This window comes from Anser brachyrhynchus, assembly GCF_964034855.1.
Source record: "Anser brachyrhynchus genome assembly, chromosome: 1".
NCBI classification, from domain to species: domain Eukaryota; kingdom Metazoa; phylum Chordata; class Aves; order Anseriformes; family Anatidae; genus Anser; species Anser brachyrhynchus.
The window spans coordinates 175,215,570-175,239,037 of NC_137694.1; the positions used below are offsets into that span (position 1 = coordinate 175,215,570).

Sequence of the window (23,468 nt, forward strand, 5' to 3'; positions counted from 1 at the left end):
CCAGGGCACGGGAGGTGGAACAAGATTATCTTTAATGTCCTTTCCAAGCCAAACCATTACTGTGAAGAAAAAAATCCTTCTCTTCTTTAAGAGGACCTTTTCTCCATTTTACAACACTATTTTATTTGGTGTAAACAGGCTGATCTGGAAAAGGCACTACTGGCATGTACATCTAATCCTAAATTAAAGAATACGTTCAAAACTGTTGTAATCCCCATATATGTTTTGAGACCTGAGGGGTGATGCAGAGATATCTGAAGGTTTGAAAAAGTTAACTCAGTTACTGGATTCATTCCACCTGTGGTACTGTGAAGCATCTTGATGAGGTAATTTAGCCTGTATTCTGGTATGGATATGCTACTGCTAATAACCATGTTTTAGTTAACATGGATATCTTATGCTATATTCCAAGCTAAAGGAATCCAGAATTTTCAGTTTCAGTTTCAGCATCCTCCTTAAAAATCGGAAATAGAATATGTTATTTTCCAAAAAGAAATCACTCATCATTTGAAGTCAAACCTGAATCAGTGATTGTATTTTTTTGTGTGTTTCAAAATTTTTTACATAGCTTAATTTTCCAACACCTTTTTCTCTCTTTTCATGCATCTCTGTATCTTTGAGCAATGCTGCAAAAAGAACTGGAAGTTCTGAAATATCAAAACAAAAGCTGTTCACACAAGATTTCCAGCAGAATGTTACACACGACAGAGGGGACTGACAGTCAACATCAATACAGAATCTTTTGAAGTTTCTCCATCCTTGGTGGTGCTATAGTGACTCTCTTGTTCCTGGTCTGATCTTTCTAAATTCCATTTCCCTTTTTTTTTTTTTTTTTCCTTTGGGACATTTAATGCAAGCTACTGTATTTGCATTTCTGACTCATCCTCAGTCTGCTGGTTCCAAGTACTGAAAAGTATCATTATATTCAAACATTTGGTAACTGAAAGGAGTAACCTTTCAAACACTGTCATTATATAGGCTGTCAATGTCCTTTTTCAGACTCCTTCTGCATTAGGATTCTACATAGCTCTGCATACTGTATATTAGCTGAAGTTTTCTTTTTTCTTTTTTTCACAATTCCTTGTTATCTAATAAGTGTATAGAAATGTTAATAGACATATGACTAGACAAGTCAATATTCATAAACCCTGTGTGTATCTCTCACTTATTCAATGTCAGTGAAGTAATATAGTGGAAATTTAACATATTTAATAACATTCAAATGAGAAACATTTTCCAACTCCAGGTAAAATAAATAAATAAATAAAATCTAAAGTTATTTTCTGCACTTAAAAATTCATCAAGTTTATAGAGTAATTTATGGTGAGACAGCCCCTAAGCCGTATAATTCAAGTTTCAAACACTTGCTTATCATATGCGTTCCCTGATCCAGATCTGCTTTATTCTGTTAGAAAACTTACAGTGAAATTTCTTCTCCCACATAAATGGCATAACTTCTATCACAGAGGGTTTTTTTTTTTTTTCACTTTCTGTTCCTACAAATATTTAATTAGTAACACAAAATGAAACTATTCCAACAAGGATGATAAATTCACACTTACAATAGCATGCAACTGAAAGCTTTTGTATATACTGTAAAAGAAATTTTCGGAACCCATTTTTCCTGTATTTGAAGTAAGATCTGTGGCAGTTTAGCTTCTTAACTATTAAAAGGAGAGCTATGCTTTGTCTCGCACCTATGATTGCACTGATAATGGTTTCTTTGATGTCTGCATATTGCTCCCCAGAAGGCATACCCCCAAATTCAATATTTCATCAGAAAAGTCCCATTCATGTCACGTGTTTAGTAAGCATTACCTTCCCGTCTCTTATGCATGCCCTAGTCTCACATGGCTGCCAGGAATAGGATTTAGTAGTCAATATAATCTTGCTGGATCACTCTAAGCAGCGCAAGAACACATGATGAATCTGTTTACTTTTGTCTGGTTCAGATTTACATGTAAAAATGTAGGAACTGGTGAAAAAAGTCCAGCATGCTACCATCTGACACTTAAACTCATCTTGAGTTGAGGAACATTCAGTCCTCTGTTACAGTCCGAATGCCTCCCTTATTTACCAGGCCAGCTCCTTGGAATACTTACCATTTTCTCCTTTTCTTTGTATAGTGTGTTCAAAATCTTCATGCACAAGGAAGAAATATACACTTTAAACCTGAATGACTTTGTTCTTGAAAAGCAAAAAGCAATAACGGAGACCCTGCAAGAGTGTGTTGCATATTCTGCTTTAGTTCTAGAGACACATTCTGCAACTTTAAAGGATGGTACTGAATAAATAAACGTATCATAATTATAAAAAGTTGCATAAGCTACTTCTTTATATTTTACAAAGTGACTATAGATTAAATCTCTTTCAAAATTGACTTTTTAATGTAAAATATTTTCTTACGCCTTACTTCCATTATATAAAATTCCCTCTTTAAGATCATATAAACAAGTAACTGCAGTGGACTTCACTGAACAAATACAGCTACCATGGGTTAGTTTAGGTATATATAAGATGAATGTTCCTAAGCTAATCAACACCATATTCCTAGATAATTTGTTTATTGCACCATCTACCTTAAAGTGATCATGATAGATTACTTTATACTCTAATACAAGGAAGGAGATTAATGGAGTATTTCGATGCAGTAGCTGAATATTTATGAATGTATGTCTGAATGTCTGAATTCAGTATGTCTGAATATGATCGGACAGATCATTGTGCTGGGTCTGGCTGGGATGTTAACTTTCCATGCAGCAGCCCATACAGTGCTGTGCTCTGCACTTGTAGCTAGAGCAGGACTGGTATCACACCAGTGTTGTGTCTATTGCTGCATAGTACTGGCACAGCATCAGGATTCCCTCCAAGCCCCCAAGAGACAGCAGACTGGGGGTGGGCAAGTGATGGGAAGGGGACATCACCAGGGCAGCTGACCTAAACCGACCAAAGGGATATTCCATACCACATGATGTCACGCTCAGCAATAAAAGGTGGAAAAGGGGAAAGGGGGGAGGGGGGGGGGGGGGGCGGGGGGGAGGAGATTTCATGGTGGAAGCATCTGTCCTCCCAAACAACCACTATGCGTATTGAGGCCCTGCTTCCCAGGATGTGGCTGAACATCGCTCATTGATGCAAAGTAGAGAGTAACTGTTTTTTTTCTCTCTCTGCTTCCATGCAGCCTTTGCTTTTTTTTTTTTCTCTCTCTTTCTTTTTTTTCCCCTCTCCCTTTTCCCTTTAATTAAATCATCCTTATCTCAAACATTGAGCTCTTTGTGTCATATTTTCTCCCCCTTCCTCTTTGAGGAAGGGGAGTGAGAGAGCAGCCATGGTGGAACTCAGCTCTCCACCTGAGTAAAACCACCACAATCACAAAATCAGAGAATGGTTGAGGTTGGAAGGGACCTCCAGAGATCACCTAGAGTGCGTTGCACAGGATCACATCCAGATGGGCTCTGAATATCTCCAGAGGAGACTCCTCAGCCCCTCTGGGCAACCTGTTCCAGCTGTCACCCTCACAGTAAAGAAGTGTTTTCTCATATTCAGCTGGAACTTCCCATGTTTCAGTTTGCGCCCATTGCCTCTTGTCTTGTTGCTGCAAAATGAAAAGACAAACATGATCAAACATGACTCTTCCCTTCATGTCTTTTTTTTTTCTTTTCTCTAAGAGTAGTTGCATGCATTTTCTGTAGGTTTTGGGATTGTTTTTATTTTATTTTTCAATTAAGAAGTGTAACAGATATTTGAAATGAACACCTTTCCTGAAACATTTTGGAAAATAATTATGCCATTTTACTGTAATGGACATGGAACTAAAAAGACATGGATAGTTCCACAGGTTCTGGGACAGATCCCCAGAACCCAGTTTCTCCAATCTTTTCTCCTATACAAATAAATATATATATATATATATATAAAGCTCTGACTGTCCCAGTAAACCACAAAGAAGAGTTATAAAATCTGAGAACAAGAACTAATTTATAACATAGAAAAAGCAAAATAAAATATTTAGTGCCACTAGACTCTGAGCTTCGTCTTCTAGAGTGTTTTGTGCCTTATGTCACTACAGCTACATGATTTACTTTTACCTGTGTCCAGTTGCTTAAGTATATGTTTGTATTGAAATATTTGTTCACTAAGAAGTAAATATGCCTATTCCATTGACTACTCTATACCACATAATAGTAGTTGCGTGGAAATCTTTGAAGACTAGATGGATAATGAAAAGCCATTAACTGTTCCTTCAGATGAAGAGGTTTTTTCCCAAAGCCGGGGGTATAGTGTTCCCCTGGTATATTCCTAACTTAGATTTACATTTATTCAGATCACTTCTAGAAAGTAGATACATTAAGGTGGCTATAAAACATCTGCTATTGTAAATGAGATTCAAAAAAACTGTGACTACAGATACATTAGTATAAAAAAAAAATAACCTTGTCATATACACCGTTAGGTATCCACCCTAGGACAGTAAATGTAATTTATACTCCACATTTTAGTAATCACACCATTCAGAAATAGAATAACCTTGAGAAACAGACATTTGAACTTGAAGGAAGGAAGGAAGGAAGGAAGGAAGGAAGGAAGGAAGGAAGGAAGGAAGGAAGGAAGGAAGGAAGGAAGGAAGGAAGGAAGGAAGGAAGTTGATATGTATTCAAAGAATCATGGATTATCCTGAGTAGGAAGGAGCCTACAATGATCACTGAGTCTAACTCCTGGCTCCACACAGGACCACCCAAATACCAAACCATATTTCTGAGAGCATTGTCCAAACACTTGAACTCCATCAGGTACATTTTGTTTGTGTTTTTCTAAGACTATACACATCTTTATGATTAAAATGCCCCCCGTCCTTTTTTTTTTTTTTTCCTGATAACAGTTTGTGCAGCATATGCCTACATTTTACAGTAGTTATTATTACCATTATTTATTAAAATTACCCAATTTGGATTTAAGTCCACATACACCATACTAAAAATTTGCTCCATAGAAATCCAGCCAGCTTTTTATAGCTCCAAAGAGTATTTCTAACTGTTACTAATGGGTTTTCAATAATATTTAAATCCTTTCCTCAACAACAAAAGCATAGGCTGTCTCCAAGGCTGCAAAAATCCAAATGGATTGGAAAATTGAATAGGTGAAAATCCATTGTATCTCTTCCTCTCAACATTCTCTGTCCAGTTATATCTTCTTAGTTTTGAAATGAGGATAATCTGAAATATTGAAGGAAAGTTTTAGAATCTGACACCCCAGAAAAGAAATAATAATATAAAAAATCATCTACTGTCAAGGTTTTCTACTTAATAACTGAAGTTTTGAGCATCACGTTTTCAAGAATTGACATCTGTTCTATTTATAAGAGAAGATCTATGATGCTGAAGCAGACAAAGCAAGAAATGGCCTTTGAGAAGCTGAGGCATTTAATCAACTGCAAAAGTTATTTACTGCAATATACTCCCATGTCACACATATTATTGCTATCAACAGGACAGTTTCAGAGAACAGTATCTTACAGAAAATGTATTTTTTTTCCCTTTGTGAGTGTTTAGAAGAAATGTGATGTATTTCCGTCACTGTCTTTCTGAAACTCTGAAATGATTGTGACAATGGGAATGGGGCTCACTTTGTATAAATGAGAAGCCTCGTAGTCTATAAACTACAATGATGGTAACTGTCTGAAAGCAGAAGAGGAAAAGGTATCCTGCAACAGTGTTACATCCAGTGAATAGACACTGGGTTGGCAAATGGTAATTATACAATGATTATTCAGTATCTACTACGTGTTTTAATTCTAAATTATTGTATAACCTAAAGCTTACCTAGAAAGTTTTTTTTTTCCTTCTTCCACTCTTACAATTTGTCCTTCTTGCCTCTTTGAGCTCTAATCCCTTAAAATGCCTAAAACCACACTACTGAATATCTCTGAAAATTACAATTTCTGTTAATATTAATAGGAGTGAAACTCTCTAGAGAGGTCAAAGTAGAACCCCTTTATACAGAAGATCTTTTGAAGGTTAAATCTGACGTCTGTAAAAAGTGCTGTAGGAGGACAGAAGCTTGTTTGCTCACATCAGTTAAACTGTGATAGACAGTTTAACTTTTACTCTGTAGCAAAATAAAACATAAGTACTGCCTTCTGAAGTGTTTGCTTTTATTTTTAAATATCTTGCAGTAGGAGTTCCCAATTAGCATGTTTGTAACACTATGGACATTTATTCCTGAAATAAGTATTGATGTAAACAGATAAAAAGACCCCTTGAATTCTTCATTCTGCGGTATACACCAAGTTCAACACTCTCAAGAGACTTAAATCTGTTTTATTTAAATGTCTTCTTAAACTATCCAACTCTTAAATGCATCTAACTTTTGGTAGGCAAGGAAGCCCTAAGACAAAGAACCTACAGTACAAACAACTTCCTTACTTACAACTTCCTCAAGCTCAAGCATCTCTCCTACAGCATAATACTTTTGAATTAAAAGATACTTTTTTCATAACCTTAAATAAAGAATATGACTCATTCTACTCAAGACAAAGATCAAGCACTGCAGAAATATCTCACCCTAACACTTAACAAGTGTCAGTCAAAAGCCCAGTAATTCACAAACTGCATATGCAGAAAAAGGTCATCAGAGCAAAAGCAGTAAAAGACAATAAAAACAACGGACTAAAGTACTTATTGAATTACCTAATTAAGTGGATAGATAACTCACAAATGATTTTAAAAGAGTCTATTTACTTGCATGACACAGAAGGAAATTCTTATGCCCTTCAGTATAGATTGAAGTGAAACTATTAGAAATACCTGCAATAAAACCCAGATGCTCAAAGGTCTCACTAGTACTGAATATACAACTGAACACATTAATATTGAGGAAAGATAAATACAAACAATATCTCTTTTTTTTTTCTTAAAGTTATATTTAATTTCCCTTCCTTGCAATGTAGGCTGCGGACCTTATTTAACCTCTGCCTCAAATTGGAAAAGCTTCTGACATCTTTCAAAGCCTTCTTACACATTGTGTGTGTATATCCGCATTGCTGAACAAAAGAGGGACACACGCGGGCATCCAGACCAGAGTTCAAGTGGCACAGGATAGTATGAGCCTATCCTGCTGATAATTAACTCACTCTACATGATTTGTAAGACAAAGTTATTCAGTATACACCAAAACTGAGACAGAAATAGTGATTACAATTTAATTATGCACAAGATCGAGGTCCAGAGATCAAGTTCACTGCTGAACCTTTTGTTTAATAGTAGACATATACTCTGAGAACCATCCGAACTTTTCAGAAATATTACTTTTTATTTAATAATAACTATTTTGTAGCATTCCACCTAACTCTATTAAGGAAAATGGGAAATATTAGGGAAATCACAGAATCACAGAATTATGCGAAATATTTCACCCAAGATCTTCCTGAGAAAATAGGAACAAAGGTAGTTTCAGGTTTGGGTCGCTCCATTCTTCTGGGCCTTACAACACATCCCAGAAGTGTGTGGTCCCACATATGCTGTCCTATATTCTTATGCCACATCTCAGAAGCAGAGCTTCTGATACCCCAAATTTATTGATACACACTTGTGGGCTGTGGGTGATACTGCAGGTATACTTTTTCAGATGAGGTAAGTGTTAGGTTTACCTGGTGGGATTTTGGTAGTGCTGTGCTACAGGTATGGCATCTGTGAGAAGAACATGGAAGCTGCTCCATATTAGGTAAGAACCAGTTTCAGCTGGCTCCAAAGGGAACTGCCACTGGCCAGAGCTGAGCGAATGAGCTATGTTGTTTGCACTTCTGTGAGACCATATTTAAAAGAGAAAAAATGTGGCACAACAACACCTGAGAGAGAGCCGTGAGAAAAGGTAGAGAGAAACAATCCTGCAGACACCAAGGTCAGTGAAGGAGGGACAGGAGGTGCTCCTGGAGATGGAGCTGAAGTTCCCCTGCAGCCCATGGTGTACCATGGCAGAGCGGATCACCACACTGCAGCCCATGGAGTATCCCATGGTGAAGCAGATGGTCTTGCAGGAGCTGTCACCCATGAGGGACCCATGCTGGAGCAGTCCATTCCCAAAGCACTGCACTCCATGGTACAGACCCATATTAGACCAATATTAGAACAGTTCTTAGAATCATAGAATCGTTAAGGTTGGAAAAGACTTCAAGATCAGCTGGTCCAACCACCACACTACCACCAATGTCACCCACTAAACCACGTCCCTAAGCACCAGCTCCAACCTTTCCTTGAACACCCCCGGGGATGGTGACACCACCACCTCCCTGGGCAACCTGTTCCAATGCCTGACTGCTCTTTCTGAGAAGAAATGTCTCCTGATTTCTAACCTAAACTTCCTCTGGTGCAACTTGAGGCCATTCCCTCTAGTCCTATCACTAGTTATCTGCAAGAAGAGGCCGACCCCCAGGTCTACACAGCTTCCTTTCAGGTAGTAGTAATTCTTGAAGAACTGCAGCCTGTGGGAAGCCTATGTTGAATCAGATCAGTAAAGACGTCATCTGGTTGGAGGGATCCCAAACTGAAGCAGGGGAAGAGAATGAAGCTGCGGCAGAGACAAAGCATTATGGACTGACTGTATACTCTATTCCCGCTTCCCCTGTACCAATAAAAGTCTGTTTTTCCTGTAGTGGTAATTGGTGAGTGATCTCCCTCTCCTTATCTCAACCAGTGAGCTTTTTTACATCCTATTTTCTCCCCCTGTCTTTTTGCATGGGGGAAGTGAAAGAGCAGTGTGGTGCCGCCTTGGTGTTAAACTACCACAAATTTGAAATGTCCATCTAGTATGGACATTGCCTATCTACCCTCCACTGACATAATTTGAAGAAACAAACATGAACCTTTTTGGACTACATGGCCTTAAATTCAGTGAGTCACTCCCTGAGCAATATGGGAGTATTGTATTCTCCCATATAAAATGAAATGAGAAAATGTATTCTAATTAGCACAAGACAGCTCTTTTAACTAATGCCATAGCTAAACACCTATCTTTGTATCCCAAGATATTCACTACGCAGGAGTAGGTCAGATCTTTACATTAAAAATGCTGGATCTTTGCAAAGTTCAGGAAAGACCTGGAATGAGCATGCTTGGAAACGCAAAACATCTTTTGTGGATTTATCTGAATAAATGCCTTCACAGCAGGTATCTTCTGAGTTAGTCACCTTCAAACCCATTATTGTCAATAGACATAAATAAGCAGTTCAATTTTGTCTGAAGAGGTGTACTTTAGGATGTCATGAATCACATTCTAGAAGAGGATTTTTTCTCCATGTAGTATAAATAGATCCCACACAGGCAAATTTGGCTTTCAGCTAAGAAAATACTAAGTCATGTAGTGAAAATAGAATAAACTTAGGCACAGTTTTGGGGTGTTTAAAGGCAAAAATTGATTTTTTTTCCTGCGAGCTCAAGGAGGCCAGAAACCTTCCATGAAGCAGAAGGGCAAAAGCTCACTTGATCTTGATTTTCAGTACAAATAAAGACCATTAAAGTGGGGCCTCACAATCCTGCTGACTTTTTGGGTTTTAAGCAGGAGGTGTCAGAAAGTTACCACAGGAATAACTGGCTTGTGGTGGCAAAGCATTCATAGCGACGTCACTTTTTGATCTTTCAATGTCAGCTCTTCCTATCATTGTGAAGCAGAATTCACCAAGCGTTGGATTGTTCACCCATTATTTTTCTATATGCATTTCTGCTTAAATTATTGTGTTTATTTCATCATTTTCCTAAGCCTAGGAAAGTTTTGTCACATAGTTGTGGCATCTGTAGGCTGAATCTAGTAAAGTGCGCGTTGCTGTGTGAGGGCAATAAGTTTGTTCAATTCACGCTTTAAGTTCTGACCTGCTCTTTTCAGTATTGTCAACTTAAGCTTTTTATTAAGGTAAGATATGTTTTTGTTCTTTTGTTTTATTTTTCAGGCCATTTTCAAAGATTATGTCTTACTGTTCACAGTGAATATTGTACTTTAGAGGACATTTCTTAATCTGAAGAGTCTTTTGAATGGGATATTTATTTATTTATTTATGGTTACTCTTTTAATTATTAATATGTGGAGATAACAGTACTTATTAAAGTGAATCAACATTTTTTTTTAATTGTTTGTTTGTTTTTAACTTTGCTGACGTTTATTCTTCACACTGAAATAGTCCATGCCAAGCATTTGCCTTAGGCTGAATTATTTTGTAACATCTGTGCCAAGAGGGATACAGAAAAGAAAATTGATTGTTTCAAAAATTTCTTACATCTACTTCATTGAGAAGCTCTCAGCAAAGAGGCTGATGTAGGGAAGACCATGGGACGAAACACACAGCTCAGGAGAAATCAGGTCCAAATAGACTGAAACATTAGTATTGAGACTATATTTCTGGGAATTCAAGAAATGTTGCTTTATTTTTCTGACTTCCTGAAATATGTTTTCAGGTATATTCAAATTTTTAGGGTTTGGGGTTTTGCTTGTTTGTTGCTTCATTTTTGTTTGTTTGTTTGTTTGTTTGCTTGTTTTTTCTAAAAATAGATGAAGAGTTGTATTTACAGGAGTAAGAAATTGCTTGAGAGAGTAGGATTGGTTCTTTTAAGTAGTTACTCTTCTGATACAATGCTTTGTTTTGTCAGAGGACACGAGTGAAACACTAATTTAACATTTTATATTCCTAAGTCAATACATAACCTTAAAACAACAATTGAACCTGGAGTGTCAATTATTGTTCTGGGCAGAGTGATCTGCAGTTGGCTTATATGGCAGATTGTTGCAGGTAAACACATTGTATGTTACTATTCTAATATTATCACAACACATTTTATTATGCTGGTATGTATTGTTATGTAAAACATCTCTGAAGCAGCCCTGAGAATGCTTTTAAACTCAGCAAAGGTGAAAGAAACCGTGAATTACCAAGATACAGTTCCAGGATAATTCCCCATGGATCGTGATCATATGTTATGTTCCAGAGGCAGTTAAATCTATCTATCTATCTATCTATCTATCTATCTATCTATCTATCTATCTATCCATCCATCTATCTATATCTAAATAAATAAGTAAATAAATAAATAAAATAGTTAATGTGGTTTCATAAAACACTGATACCAAGCACATTATCAAAATTGGATAGTAGGGACTGGATTTCAGTAAATGAAGTTATAATATCTTCTTAAGTTAGCATTATGATTCAAAAATATCTTCAGAGGATTTTCACTGTTCATTATAATGCCTCAGTATAGGAAACTGACTACATTGCAGTATTTATGTTTCCCATATATGACATGGCAACCAAACACAAAAATCTAATCTTACTCTTTTCAGATATAGTACTAAAATTACACTCTTTCTTTCATGTTTTATTGCAGTTCATTGTTACAGCTGAAGGCATTCACTACCCATTCAGTATGAGAATTACATGTGCTTTGAAATTAATGAGCCAAAATGAATGTCAGACCTTACAAGGTTAATTTAAGCTTTTCCTGCCCTGTGTTTTCCTGGAGTTTTACATTATGCAAATTGCAGGTGATGATGTGAAGCTGAAGGAAAACCCACAAGTCATGAAGCCAGGTTACGGTTGTGGAACAGAAATTAGACTAGCTGATGATCTGAAGAAATGACCCTACTTTGTCTTTCTCAGCAAGTTGTGCAACTTTTCTTCCCCCTAATGCAGGCTCTTTCAGAGCTGCTTTATCTCTTCAATGAGATTATTTGGGACATAAGATCCTTAGAGCTGAAAAGAAGAAAAAAAAATCTTAGGGGTTGAGAATTTTTGCCAGAAAGATAAAAAAAAAAAAAAAAAAAAAAGGAAAAAGAGGAAACTTTATGGTTATTTAAACTCTCAATTGGATTCCTGACAACTGAAGTGAAGTGCCTTAATATACTTTATTCTCTGTATAGAAGATTCATTGCATAATCACATTCCATTTGGAAAAAAAAAAGAAAAGAAAGAGAAGATATTTTAACAGCAATTATTCTGTCATTCTGCATTACTATTAACTTCATAAACAGAAGACCTATGAGAAAAATAATAATACAGCTCTCAAGATTTGACAGTTCAAGCAGAAGGCCTTTCATTTCACTAGAACTGCTTCTGCTTGTACCAGTAAAGAACTGACCCTCTATTCCCAGTACACTTGTCATATATTCCACAGAACATTGAAGACATATTTTCTTCATTATGTACATGCTTTAAAGCTGTGACACAGTATTTTTAATGTTATTTTAAAATAATGTTTCTCATGTTTTAACCACACTATGGTGGCATTATGTATACATGTTAAATGCATAGAGGTAACTATTAGTTCAATATGATTAGTGACATGTTAAATATAAAGTATTATTTCAAGGTCCATCCTGAATTGTTCTCATGACAGAAAACTTAATAACTGTACATTCATAAACAATGTTAAAGAAGGTGAAGAAAAACTGACATTCTTTAAGTTAATAAACCATTCAGAGCATAAGAATAAAGGCTTGGCTACATTAATCGTCATTAAACATTACTTTCAAACTGTATGCATGTCTGTGAAAAGTGGTATAGAGACAAGGATGGAGTTGATGAACCTTTTCCACAGTATTTCTCTACCCCCATCTGCTCCTTATTCAACTTTATCTCCTCCTGCTCCTTACAGCCTCTAAGCCATTTCTTTATCTTATAGCTGATGCTTTGAACTCTTCCTGTAGCCAGGCAGTGCTTGCTGAATAGTGTGAGTAGCAAAAGCTCTACAGCAGCCAAAAGAAAGCAGATATCTCAAACCTTACTTGCACACCATTTGCAATAGCAACACACATTATGAGTTCACCATCCCTGTCCTCTGATCAGTTCTAGAAAATTTCTGCCACTGAACATCTAAAAACCCTAAGGCCCTGCCTTCTGTTTTACAGGCACATAATTATCGGTGTGAAAGATTAAATCTTCTTGTGTATGTTTCTCTTCCTGCAAGTATTTTTAAATAACAGTTACATAAACAAGGCTCATGCAACTAACCATGTATAGGTAGGAATAGTTAGATGAAAATGAAATGACAAGCCATAAACTATATCATGTCCATAGCTTTCCTACATATGCCCTGCAAACACTTCTTACTTTCGGGACTGCCTATTTCAAACTCAAAGTCTGTATCTTCATCATCCATTTTCATGTTTTCTTTTTGTAGTATGTGTGGGAATAAAAATATTGTTTTTGCATAGTTACATTGTTCAGAGGGAAGGAATGTGGTATTAAGATATGCTTGCAGTGATAAGAAAGTCTAACAGACGACCTTGTAAAATGCAGACAATCAGAATCCTTAGAGCAATTAGGTGGAAATCACTGTGTAAGAAACATTACCACCTCAAAGAGTATAAAAGTCAAAATAAATTTGACTTATAACAGGCTGGCAACTGGAAGCCATGTATTGTATGTGAAGCACCAGATAGATTGTGAACCTGGATTACCCAGTCAATGAGGAAACAGGGGAGGGTCCCGGTCGTCAAGAAAAAAGTATATAAACTGTGTTATGGAACTAGTAGGTGTGCTCCTGCTTATGGGATGCCCGCCATTGCAATCGCAAATAAAAATGCTACTTCACCAAGATCCTCGCCAGAGCCTATGTTATTGGCTACAGAGTGTTTCACACAGTATGGTATTCAGTTCACTACATGCCGGGGCTGTTTTATACATCCCACAACCGATCTCTGTAGCAAGAGAGGCCAGCTCTCTGTTTTGCACAGATAAAATAATTTCCCAGAGCAAGCCAGGATGTACTTGTAAGACCTGCTCTAAAAGCTAGATCCCTTCTTCCTCTCTGTCTGCTCCCTTCAGACTGGAAATTCTGATCATCAGAATGATTCAAGGGTGTAGTATGTTATTATTTGTTATTAATTATTGAAGCATAAGGCTAGAAGCAATTTTGTCTTACCTTCCTTCTTTCTCCCACTGGAGTTGCTTGTCTGAGCTGTGTTACATGCTGTAAGCCCACAAGAGTTTTATAGCTGTTTTGGCACAGGAAAGAGAAGACAGAAATCCATGGATCTGCAGAGAGAAGGCAGCAGACATGCTACATGACCTCCTTGTGCAGCCATAGCACATTTATCATGAATGTATTCATGTGCTGTGTTGTGCATGGGGCTGACCTGTAAGAACCAATCAATGCATCTTTAATAGCTACGTCTCAGAAGACACTGTGTTATGTAGCCAGTTCTTATGTACTGTTTGCAGCTAATTTTCTATTTTATATTCTATGAATGATATATATATAACCTGCCAGGGTAGGTGAAACTTTTGGAAGTGATCTCCTGAAGGCCTGGTAGCTCTGCAACTCCTGTCCACTAGCAAATGCATTGTTGTGGGCTTTTTTCTTTTATTAAAAACTTTTGTTTCGGTTTTGTTTTGTTTCTGTTACTCCCAGAAGGATTGTACAGCTATTCCTTGCATTGGTCATCTCATTTCATAACGAGAACATAGGGTTTCCATGTCCCTAAAGATTTCCTATAATCAAGTCACAGCCTTTACTCAGTGCACCAGTTTGTGTTTTGACATAGTGCTTGATATTCCCTGTGCACACAAAAGATTTTCTTACATATCCCTCTGCGCAAAAGATTTAAGTGCTTTCTGTTGCTGTTGTTCTGGTGTTCATGCAGAGAATTTTTTTTTTTATTTCAAATATATATCACAGCAAGATCAAATTGATATATTTGTGCCAAAAGACATTACATTTCCTATGAGCAACTATTAAAGCAATAAAATTTAAGACAAAGATCTGTTAGAGTAAAAAACATATATAAATAAATAAAAGACAGTTATGTCAGTGATGTTGCCTTTTAAAGAAAAAAATAGAAAATTACAAAAATTACAGTGCTAATCATTCCACTAGATGAAAGAGGGGGAAAAAAAAAAGAAAAAAAAAAAAAGCTTTATTTAAAGCAATATATCTGGATTAGACATGGCACAGTCTATGGACTGTAATGACTGTATGAAGTATATGAAAGTCCTGGAATGCTCCTCCTGTTGCAGAAATTAATTAGTAAGCAAATATTTGTCCAAATTCTAGCCTCAGACATATCTTCTGCCATTTAAAGAGAAATGAAGACCAGAGGTATATATGAAAAAAATAAAAATAAAAATAAAAAATCAGCCTTATTATGCTCATTGACTTAATCTGAAACCGTAGATATCTGTTTCTGTTGTTGGTGGTGTTTTTTTGTTTTGTTTTGTTTTTTGTTTGTTTGTTTTACTCTTCTATACTTAACAATTATTTCTCCATGGTAGTAACACATCACATTTCTTAAAGGAACCCACATCCTGCATGAGGATCTGTGTGCTCTCACACATCTTCAAGGACAGATTTCACTACTTTTTACTTTTATAAATTCCCCTATGAAAGGTGCATCCCCACATATTCCTTTGGACTCAGAAATAGTTTCCATCTACTCTCTCTTTCTCAGTCCCAGTAACATTAATCAATTTTGTTGTGGAGTCTACCTGCAGACTAACTCTGAATCTGGGGTTTACTTACCTGTCTTCAATGCATGTTTCTCTATTTCTGGATGTACAGAAACAGTGAATGAAACACTGCAGCATGTAGAATCCTTCCTTAAAAGATACGATATCAAATTAATAGTAAACATTTTTATTGTTGTATTTAAAATCATTTATCCCTTCCTAAAATTCTCTCTTTCACTGATATAAGATGGAAAAAATTGAGTAAAATTGGAGCTCTTAATTAAGATTATTTTTTTTCACCACTGAGGCATCACATTTCACTGAAGGTATCACATTTCACTGAAACCTATTTAATCACATGGTGGTTTGTTATGGAAGTGAAAAAAAAAATCCTCTTTGCATTATCCACCTCGAAATTTGTCTTAATAAATATCCATTAGAGTCTGTTAACTTTTATTCTTCATTTTGTTTAAAATAATTGAACTGCACTAAAAATAATTCACTGTATTCAATCAGCTTTATGAGGTTGTGCTGTTATTCCACCAGCAGGTTCCACTAAGAACAACAAAAAAATCACTTTATGTCATATTCCTTCTTCCCTTCTTCAAACTCAGTTATAATTACAGGCTCATATCTGGGTAAAATTACATGCATACTAAAGCTTACAATAGTATAACTGAGTGGTGTGAGGATTTTGCTACTGACTGAAGAGCAGAAGCAAGAAAAATAAATAAATAAATAAATAAACTTCCAGATTTGGCAAAATCAAAATTACTTCGCTTCATAACTAAACACTAGACAACTAGATTTAAATATTTGGTCGAAACGCTATGTATGTCTTCATTAGTAAATATAAGGAGTAAAACCTTAGAAAATCCCCTAACTTCTAACACCAAAGTGTGGTGGCACTGGCCATATCAATTTTTGGTGAAAATAATTTGATATGACTTCTGTGCTAAAGCAGCTTTGAGTGTATTTGTCATTAGCTGACTTCAGCATCATGACTGTACTCCCTTAAGAAAGAGATAGAAGTATCAAAGTGCACATTGTATGTTTTTCTTACCTCTAGGAAAAGTCGAGGCTCAGAAATATGGAGCATAGTGTCTTCATAGAACAAAGAAATAATAAGCAACATCCTAATTCTCTACATTGATTTTAAAAGACATTCCGAATTGTTAATTTAATTCTGTTTTTAAACCCAAACTTTCTGAGTTAGTAACATTTTTCTCATAACATACATGTGTGTAAATTTTTATACCAGGGCCTAAGTACAAGAGAATAGTGCTGCTAAATTCATTAAGTTACTACAAGTAGCTAGGAGTGAATTAAAGTTTTTGTCCTTTTCCTTCTACTTTCACAAACTGAAGCAAAATTGGCTTTAAACCAATATTCCCTCATGTACAGCAATAGCTTCAATGTAAGTGATGGAAATAAATAGTTACAAAAGAGAATGTTTTCACATCTCAGGAGAAAAAACAGCAGTTCACTTTTCTCTGTGCTGATGAACCCTGGCAAAAAGGTCAAAATAAGTCATCAGAACTCATAAGCTGACTGGAGCTTCACCACAAATTCACTTTGCATTAAAAATTTGATTGTGCTCTCTACAGCTTGCACAAAAACATCAGCTAAACAACTGTGGAAACAGTATACCAGAAACTGATGGAAAATTAAAACTTAGAGTCACCATGGGAACTTTAAGATCTGCAGAAAAAAAAATAAATAAATATAAAAAATAAAAATAAATGTCAACTTTAGAACTCCATGCCCCCATCACTTCTTGAATTGGTTTATACAGGGTGAGAGTGTCTGTAAGATGTACTTTCATAATATGGTGAGATGTGTGAAGTTATTAGGAGGAAGAAATCACTAAATACAGAACTGAACACTGTATACAGTGGTCTGAAAAAACTTTTGAAGTAAGATGGGTAGGGAGAAAAAAAAATGCAACACCAATATTCTATATTGTTCCCCAGAAATACAGACAATCTTTTCTCCTTTTAACATGCTGTCATTTTACCAGTGGTATAGAGAGATACAGAAGGAGAAAGGCATTTGGATGTTTCATCTGAATTAACTGCACAATGCTAGACAGATTTTCTGGAAATCTGTTGATAATAGGACAAGCAAGACCTTTTATGGTAGCTCAGTTCAGGTGACTTAAGTTATCAGTAAGATATCCAGAAAATTGTCCCGTAATATAATCTTTTATGCAGACAGTATGTTGTCTAAATGTCGTCTCTAGTGCTTCAAACAAGATTTCTATCCTTTTCAGGTAGCTAAGTGTTCTATCAATAGAAAGAGTAAATAATCAACAGCATAAGAGTTAGAAATAAAAACCTAGAATTATTGACATTTATTTTAATTTCAGGGAAAATAGGTGTTTTGCAAATGAAGAGATTTGTAGAAATAATGAGAAGAAAAATTAACGAGTGGTCCTGTATTCCCACTAATCAAAAAAAATCTCCTATGGCATATGCCTATGATATTCAGGGGATAATTGTCCCAAAGACCACTCTGAAACTAGACTTGTTTTCCAGTAGTGATTACAGTACCTAAATCTAAATGTCTACATGTGAGCAAACAGTGGAATTCAGGTGCCTAAACATAGACATAAGGTGCAATTTTAAATGCCTGATCTAAGGTATCTGATATAACATCAGTCTTTTCTCCAGAAGATCACAAGATCTTACAAAGTATTTCAGCTGATAAATAGTATTCATCAGGAGTAGCATTTATGCCTAATCATAGATGTCTTGTACTGTTTGAGATTTCCTTGGGTATATAAGACTTCCACTTCAGTTGACAGATACAGCACAGATTCTACAGTGGACACAGGGTTTTCTGAAGCAGCCTCTGGATACTGGGCAAGATATACTATGGCATCTCAAATGTCCATGCTTATGCAAGTGAACCTCACTCATCATAGCTGCCAATCACTCTAAGCTCTAATGAGGTTATTGATTAACTCTTCATTAACTGTAATGAGAGATTTTACTGCTAGCTACCGTAAACAACCACTTTCTGGAAACAAACTCAATGTCCTAAGCTAATTTCAGCAACCTAAGAATAATTGCCTACTGTCATTTTAGGTACTACAGTGTTCTTCTAGCATACCTGCAGATCCAAAAAGAAACAAATATTCAAGACATGCTTTGTTATATCTCCCAGCCCAGAGAAGGTCAACAAAATAGCAGCAGGCACCTATGTTTAAATAACCGATGGCAGCATTTAATCTCAAACTGATTTACACCCTTGGTTCTGTGGCTAAAAGCCATACCTAGACATCACAGCCAGATGCTTCTCTCAGGTGGTTTCCAAACTTTGTGGTGCGGAGCCAAACAGATGTGAACCAGGCAGGTATTCTCGGCTGCTCTGAGACCATTCTTTTTTTTCTACTAGAGTGTAGACTAATCTCCTTACTTCCTATTGTGTCTCAACAGCTTAAGGTCTGTTCCCTTACTTACAGAAGAATTATCAGGTCTGATGTGTGTCACAGAGTATAGTCTCGAGACAGTCTTGTACAGGGCAGTCGACTTTAAAGTCCAACTTTAAAATTTTACAATCACAATTTATAGGACACTAACTTCGAAGGATTAGTTCTTTTTTCTTAGTTGTGGGGTTGGTTTCTTGTTGTTGTATTATGTTTTGTTTTGTTTTTCCTTTGCTATGTTAAGTTTAAAATTGGGCAAGAAGTGCAAGCTCTTGTGATCTGACTAATGGGCTCAAGTTTCATTTGTGCAGAAGAAAGCTGTCATTAATAAAGAGCTTTATTCATTTATTCTTTTCCATCGTATTGGTTTCTATTATCCCCTTTTCTGTGAATCCAACTCAGTGACTCAGTCATAACTAAGCATATGTCACGAAAAAGAACAAGTCATAAACCAGTAGGCTGGACAAAAAGCCACCCATCTCTCAAATGCACTATCCCAACATTTTTTCAGTCTTCATAGGTTATTTTGGTTCATGAAGCTAACCTTAGTTAGAGAAGCATAAAAACATCATAAATTGACCTCTTCTGTAATTTTTGTCCTTACTAGGGAGTTTCAGGAACAAAAAAGTTTCAGGAACAAAAGACTTTGCAGTTTTAAGTTCTGCTCAAATTATTTTGAAAGAGTGATGAGCCCACACAAAAATCAGACACCTGTAAAGCTACAAAACCTTCTCAGACTTCTTGAAGATTCAGTCCTAGGAAAAACTTATCAAACAGCAGAAGTAGAGACTTTTTTTTTTTTTTGGTTCATTTCACCCTGAAAAGCAGATTTTTTTCTGAATAAAAACAATCTTTTGAGAAACAATAACAACAAAGTCTTTTATGTAAGTTAAGTAAGGACTATTTTCAAAATAGTACACTTTATGTGTGCTTTTTATTTACAGATGACACTCAAGAAAAACTTTAGAGATTCATAACTAAATGTACTTCCATTTTAATTTTGACAAATTTCCAAAGATTTCTCTCTAAAATTATCTATTCCTCATCAGTATTCCAAGGAATTTTAACTGAAAAATAATGAACTTGGCAACTGGATCCAATCAGAACTGATTGCAACACAGAACTACCACTGAACTAATGTTATTGCATCACATGAAAATTATTGATATGAGATAATGAACTAGAGATTTATCTCCAAAGAAATAAAACCTGCAGATTATGGTAGTTCTTCATTCACTTTAACAATAACAAGGTAACGTTCCTGGACTACAAAAGGATCAAAAAGTTTCCATTATTGTTAATAGACATGAAAGTAAAACGTATAATTTTATGTTTCTTAAAAATGACATCTTGATACATATGTTGGTAGTATTGTCTATAACACAATATAGCAAAGCATTTTTGAATTTGCAGTATAGAGATAATATAAAAGAGATTACAGTTATGATACTTTATTCAAAATTTAGACATAGCATGGAAACTGCAAAAGTGGTTTTTTTGTTTATTTTGTTTTGTTTTTTGAAAACTCATGATAATTATGTCAATTGTTAAAGAAGGAGAAAAATTTTAAATAAAATTTCATTTCTGTAATAGATATTGGAAAGGCAATAAGTACTTAAGTCTTTGTGGCAACACCTAATGTTCTCTTTTAATAGTGACTATGAGTTTGAGGAAAACTTCGTAAGTAAGAAATAGATTTGCATATTCCAGCTGAGTCATCTTTTTGTTATTACATACAGTGCTGTTTTTCTTTTAATGACAAAACACATCGTCATGAAGAAGAGCATAACAAATTTGGATGAGTCAGTGGTACTGCTGTATTTGAAGTACAGAACTTTTTTTTAATTTGTTTTTAATGTTTTAATGTTTTAATGTTTTTAACGAAATAATTGAGCTGATTAATCTTTACGGGCATTAATTGGTTTTCAATGAAAAGATCGAAATAAAAATAGGAAGGTCAATGATTAGTTACTCAATTTATTTCCATATTTTTATACAGTATTTATTCAAATTATTTTATTTATATAGTCCTTGTTTCATTTGCTACTACATAGTGGTATCTAAATATACATGGGAGAACTCTTCAACCCCAAACACCAGAACCAAATAGAGCAAGAAAGAATTGTGTGAACTATTGTGTGAATAGTGCTTTACTTCATAGTTACTTCAGAAGAAAGTAAATTGATAAATAAATAAAGGTAAATATATATAAGGGAATATATATGTAAGGGAATATATATATAAGGTAATATATATATAACATATAAGGTAATATATATAATATATAAGGTAGTGTATAGGTAAATGTATAGCAAATAAATAAGGAATTAAATAAATACAGCAGATAAAAGGAAATAAGACTGTGAAAAGAATAATGATTATCCCTTCATATGCATAGCTTTTATATGTAGTGTTAAGGAAGTGCAGGTTGTTGTCAGGTGTCAAGTGTCAACTAATACAGAGAGAACAACTGTGTGTATGAACATAAGATAAACGGTTCATCTTCCCTGCACAACAAGTTTAGTAATTGTCACTAGTGACTATGGTAAAACACAATAGTAACTACTGACAGCATTAATCTGGTGGGTAAATCAATTGTTTTCAATGCACGTTCCCCAAGGAAAATGTTGTCTGTGATTTGTTTAATGATTTTCTGTATGTGTGTTTCTTTTAGTGATGAAACATCATATTAAAAACAATAATAATAACACTGTATTTGAAATTTAGCTAAGGAAAAAAAAAGAGGCATCAGATAATGTAAAATATAATCAGTAAAATTTTACATTCACTAAATTGTTCAGTTATGTGAACCTAGTATGAGCACGCACAAACCAGAGTGTTTTAAAGGTAATTCTTAAAAGAATTATTAATATATTATTATTACTATTATTATTATTTACTCCAAGAATCAGTCTTGATAATTTCAGTGGGGACTAATGAACTATTTAATATTAACAGGACTACTTGAATTGATTGTTCATGTATATCGCACTGACTATATAAAAATGACAGCGCATATTCTGTTTGCTACTTTCAAATGTATTTATGTACTTTAATGCTTATTTTTATTGACATTTTTGCTAACTTTACATATGAATAAAGTTATCATTTGACTTGCAAATCTTCTCTAACCTTTTTATTCCCTAAAGGAGACTCATTGGAAGATGGATAAGGTAACAAATATAATCAAGGAAAATGCTTTTGCATCATGCAGTGCACACAACACAGATCTTCCTATCTTCCGCAACACACTAAGAAATTAAACAAAATTATTTGATCAGAATATGAAAATACCCAGAGATACTCTTTGTTTTCTTCTCTGTCTCTTTTCCACTTGTTCAGAGCTGGTAAGTACATTTATTTATTTAGTAGTAGTAGTAAAGTTCGGTCTGCCTGATTACTTTGCCTGGAAATTTAGAGGACTTAAGTGCATAGACTTTTTGCTAAGTCTGTTCCCAGTAGTGAATTTCACTCTTTCCACCTGAGAAATAAATATGAGAATTAAAACCTGAAGTTAGTAAGTATAATTTGATAAAGTTCAATGCATCACTAAGGCTCAGAATACAACCACTAAATGTAAGTAATGATGGCATTAAGACTGTTTATCCCACTGGTGAATTTGGCACATGGAGTATTAATACATTTTGAACCTTAATTCTGAGAATTTAATTTCATGTTTCTATTTAAAAAGACTTTTTAATCATTTTTGAATGTTTAAGTAATATTCAAAATCTCCAGATGGCATTAGCATTTATGTGTCTGCCAAAAATCATGCCTATCTAAACAAAGCATAAATCTACAGCTCCAGTACTGCTAGCTCCATTTCTTTTGAAAGCTCTTTCTAGAGGTAAAAACTATTGCATTTACTATTGAAAAAAATATGCTTTTAGTCTTTAAAAATCAGTATGCTTTTGCCTATCTTCTTTGAAGTCAGAATGGGAAAAAAAAAGTATTTTTTCTTCTCTTTTCTTATGAAATATATATATATATATATATTTTTTTTTTTTCCTATGTGTCTCCTTCTAAAACTAAGAGATCCCATATCAGCCAGTCTGCTGCAGGAAAGTTACAGTAAATGAAAACTTGTCTACTTTGACTGAAACCATTGGCACTGTTCCATGGAGAAGAAGGGAATCCCCATGAGGTGATGAGATCTTATTGCTGTATTTATTTTCTGTCACACACTAAGAGGATACATATAAGATGGTATTAAGAGGTTTGAGGACAGGTATTCTGCGTGTCTTTTTTCTGAGGCTCTGCTGTTAGCTAGAGATTTTGCTTTTTACTTGACAGCAGCCCAATTTACTTTGTATTAAAGTTAATGAAATACTTCAATTTCACTGAATGAGAGATGAAGTTAACCATCTGCTAGTTTAAGTTACATCTCCACCAAGGAGTTAGCTTCTGTTGTATAAATACTGTTGTTAATTCCTACCAAGTTTTTCTAACTTGATTGAGGTTAGTCACTCTGCAGAATAACACAGCTGTAGCCTGCAGACCATGGTCTACTAATACACAGCTGTAGTCTGCAGCTAGAGATAACAAAACAGCAGTGTTAGTGTTAGTAGTTATTAAAGTTCATATTTATCACTCACCCCAGTCATTACCCAGACC

At 35.2% G+C, this 23,468-nt stretch overlaps 2 long non-coding RNA genes across 2 annotated transcripts in view; both read right to left on the reverse strand.

Moving 5' to 3' along the window:
• Positions 1–14,145, reverse strand: part of LOC308188226 — a 74,128-nt gene extending 59,983 nt beyond the window's left edge. The window contains exon 1 of the long non-coding RNA XR_013945279.1: positions 13,902–14,145. This is a non-coding gene — a long non-coding RNA (uncharacterized lncRNA). The remainder of the gene's footprint in view (positions 1–13,901) is intronic.
• Positions 819–11,693, reverse strand: LOC308188225. Its single transcript, XR_013945278.1, has 2 exons — positions 6,855–11,693; positions 819–6,105 (listed from the first exon to the last, which is right to left on the reverse strand). It is a non-coding gene; the product is annotated as an uncharacterized lncRNA (long non-coding RNA).
• Positions 14,146–23,468: the final 9,323 nt, after the last annotated feature.